Genomic DNA, 4,492 nt, shown 5'->3' on the forward strand with positions numbered 1-4,492 from the left:
CGTACCTGGCCCATTACTGGGTCAGGTTCTTATGTCCTTGATAGTACATAAATTAGGAAGAGCACTTCAGGAATTGCACACAGGAGTATTAGTGTTAGGCCTGGCAAAGCCAATGTGAGAACAGTAAGTCCTGTCATGCGAATTGAAGTTGCACATTTGCAATAATGTAGACACAGCAAGTCTTGTCGCATTATCTAAAACCACGATAACAGCAGAAGCAACAGTAGTATTGTGTGTTTATGTTTACGGGCGTTTGTATGTGTTTGTTTGTTTGTTTGTGTGTTTGCGTCTGCTTGCGTGTGTTTGTGTGATTGTTTCTATTTGATATCATAAATACATTGACACTGCAAGTATCGTTGTACCAGACGCTAAACCTTTTCAACTGTAAAGAAAACCTTGCAATAAAAACAATTGCGTCGCCCATCATATGAAAGGTATGAATACTTCGGTGACATTTATCTCCTTGAAAAATTCATCCAGATATTTGATTAAATCTCAAAATTGAACACCAACTCTCACCCTGGAGGTTGTTCAATCTAGCATGCATGAGCGCCCTTTCTAGAAATGGAATGCACAAACAAAGACGTTAGAATTTTTGTAATACTTTTTCGCCTTAGCTTCCTTATGTGGAGGACGCGGACCTTCCTGAAGGTGTTTTGCACTCAAGGAGACATGAAGGGCTGCTCCCAAGAGCACCCTAGCCTCATCGGACATGTAGCCACCCGGGGGCGTAAAACCCTGCATGGAGCGGACGTAGGGGACCGTGTCAAGGCGGGAATGTCCCATAGTGTTTGATGGTTCTGCTCAGCGTCGTTCATGTCAATTTAAAAAATCTTCATGTATTCGTGACTCAACTTGGATCTTGTTCTTCCTAGCCACCGATTGTCTTGATCAGTCGAAAGTCAGACTCACAAAAAAATGGGAGAGAGAGATACGCCTATGCTTGGCAGTAAAGCTGCGCCCCAACCAGTCTTTTTCTTTAACATTTCGCTTTTTACCACAGAATGGGTTTCCTTCGCATGAATGAAATCACCTTGTGGCATCGAGAGAAAATAAACAGGTGAATAACAAGAAAAGTTAAAAAGGTTTTCTAGGTAAGGACTGGTTCGCAGAGTACTAGGGGCGTGCCTTAGGGTGTTAATCGCGGAAAAGGCGCCATGAGAGATGTTGTGAACGCACACCCGTTCCGGTTGTTTGTTAGTCTGTATTGTCCATTCTCGAGTACCACTCATCGTAAACCCTGTACATTGCGGCCGTAAAGCGGTACATTATAACTCCCATTCTTACAAACATAAACAGACGGACAGACCCAGAAGGGAGAACTTGGTAGGCAATGGGGAGACAGGTAGAAGGGTGGAAATAGTTAGATCGAGAGAAAAAGATAGACGAGGGGAGGCACATGCACACACACATTCGCTCACGCACACATTCGCGCACGCACGAGCACGCACGTGCACACGCAAAAGTACGTGTTACGCGTGCACACGAACACGAACACAAACATGCATACGTGCACACACACAGACACAAACTCTATTTTAACCATTTTCTACCAAATCCATCAAAACAAGTCCTAGAGCATTGAACTTGTTCCCGAACACTCCGGTGTTTTAACAAAATGAAACAGAACACCAGATTCTTGGAATATATTTTTTTCCGGAGGAGGCCAAAGCAAGTACGAATAAATCAAAAGTATATTGAAAAGATATATACGTTCCTTCAATAAAATAAAGTCTATGTGATCAAGGTAGTTGCAGATGTAACAAATATTCTACAGATCGATTTACATTTACTTGAAAAGTTCTTGTATGTGTAAAAGTAGAACTTTTTCTTCCTGGATCTGTGATATTTTCAAATTCTATGATCACGGGAAACTCACTGTGTAATTTACAAAAATAATAGAGTATTAGATAGATGGATGACATTTTCTCGACGGATCTTATCTATTCATAATATTCATATTCATTAATTTAGTTACGATTATTATCTTAATTTTTTTTTACTTTTATTTGTTGTTTTATTAACATATTTCTATACATTATTATATGTGTGTGTTTATGTTATATACATATGTGTATTAAAGGTGAGACAATTCAGTGGAAAAGGTGGTATAGAAACGCAGGTTGGAGTAGGAACACTATATTGCTAATATTTGGACTACGATCTTTCTTCAGAACTACAAACAACGTTTATTAACAGTATATATACTAATACTGTGGATCACCCCGTTGAACGTCTTAGAGCGGAGCACGCTGATTGTTTCGTTCCCCCTTCCAGAACCAGCTTGGCAGTAGCTAATGATTTATTGACAAAGCTGTAAGAGGCTCGTAGATGAGGCTTGTAGATATAGGTAGACATATGAGGTAAATAGAGAGGTAGGTGGCGAGACTTTCATTTATATGAGTTGGGTGTTTGGTAAAAAACAGTTCGCAAGCGAGGAAGTTGCACACGCTCGCTCTTTGCTTAATGTTTACAGTCGCGGGAGACACGATTTCATAGCTGTATAATGTTCATTTTTATACTTATGTAACAATATGTAACCTAAGTCAGTGTGTGCATTTATTTCGAGATTGTTTACGTGAACAGTATTGTATGCGGGATTGTAATAGTTGTTCTGATTGGAGAAAGGATGGAGGAGGAGAAAATTCAATTGGTTCACGATTGTATGATCACGGCCTTAGGGGAGCTTCTTGTATCTAACAGCAAAGATCATTGGACTAAAAAAAATATGACGTCATTGCAGAACTGACCTACTAAGTATTTCAGCGGCTTTGACTCATCGTTTTTCGCTCATATTTCCAAAATAACCATTCACATCAGCATGATATATTAGCACAGACTAATTCACACCCTGCCTTAATTTTTTGACATTATAGTGCATTCACAAGGGTATTTAATTACGGCGTTTACTCTTGATATTAAGTGTGTCGTAGCCGACACCCGTGAAGTAAAACGAACAAGTAAAGTTGTGATGTCATCACAAACTACCTCGCTTATCGCAAGGCGCATGGAGGTGTGGGCGGGTGCTGTGAGAAGGTCCAGATCGTTCGAAGAAGAGTACTGGTCATCGGACAACATACATGAAAGTGTGGAACCCGTCATCATCACCATGGACAGCGATGAAGAGGGTGAACTGTTTATCCATAGTGGTATGGAATGAAATAAAATGCATGTCCAGTTATTATCATAATTTCCCTATCCATCATATGTATAAACTTGTTATTGAATTCACTTTCCGGGTGCATGGTATTCAATTATTATTACTTTTTTGTTTTGTTTTTCTTTTTTCTTTTTTGAGAGAGAGAGAAACAGGAGGAGGAGGAGGAGGAGGAGGAAATGGAGAGGAAGGAGGGAAGGGGAGGAGGATGGGATACACGAGGTAGTTTGTGATGACGTCACAACTTCACTTGTTTGATTTACTTTACGGGTGTCGGCTGTGAGACACTTGATGTCATGAGTAAACGCCGTAAATAAATACACTTGTGAATGCACTATAACGTCAAAAATTAAGCTATGCTGATAAATTATGCTGATGTGAATAGTTATTTCGGAAATATGAACGAAAAACGATGGGTCAAAGCCGCTGAAATACTTAGTAGTACCTAAATTGAAGATTCCTGACGGGAGTCCTCTGGTGTAACTAAGACAATCACGTTGTAAAAGAATTCGTGAAGAAAATCAAGGAATATATCAAACATGTATATACCCTCTCCTGTACATACACTAAGTGGAACTTGACTAAATCGGCTGATCTGAAGCATGGGGTCTACAAAAGAACATAGTAAGTGACTAATCATACGTAACAAAGACAGTGGTGAAAGGAAAGTAAAAAGTAAAAGCCCGAAAGACAGACGGCACATATACACGACAGCAGTGTAATGAAAGGAGACCATAGATGGTCACAGTGGCGGCAGCTAGGGACGAAACGGATGAAACGTAACGCTACTAACGAAGAGACTGGTGATTAAAAGTTGTGCAAAATACTACATCTACAGGTCTTAGTGTAAAATGCAGCTACAAGCATATGGGTCATTGATCTACAGGATTACGGAGTGTACACAACCACTCCATGTAAGCAACCTAAACCACGCAATTCACGCAACCAAAACCACGCATTGCATGCTGACTACGAGGGGACGAACTATAAGTAACAGTGAACGAGAGGACTACGAGCTAGTGAACGAAGGGGCTACTAGGAAGACGTGGTTGATGTACGTATGAAGTACGCGCTGTACGTGTGAGGAAGACTACTAGAGGCAGCCGATTGAAATGGGCTTTAAAAACACTGAAGTTATGGCTACAGTTTTGAGGCATGAGGTACACACCTCGAATACAAACATTCCAAAATTTTCAGGGGAAGAAGATACAGTGGGAGTTAATAGGTTTCTCAGTCTGATCGACACTTTGATTGTCACTAAAATTATAACAGATGAATAAAGGAAAAGAGAAAACCCAAAAGAAAATTTAGACCCTGAGAAGGGTAAGGCTAAGC

The sequence above is a fragment of the Oratosquilla oratoria genome, chromosome 3, assembly GCF_046742065.1.
Source record: "Oratosquilla oratoria isolate Oo_2021 chromosome 3, ASM4674206v1, whole genome shotgun sequence".
NCBI lineage: Eukaryota > Metazoa > Arthropoda > Malacostraca > Stomatopoda > Squillidae > Oratosquilla > Oratosquilla oratoria.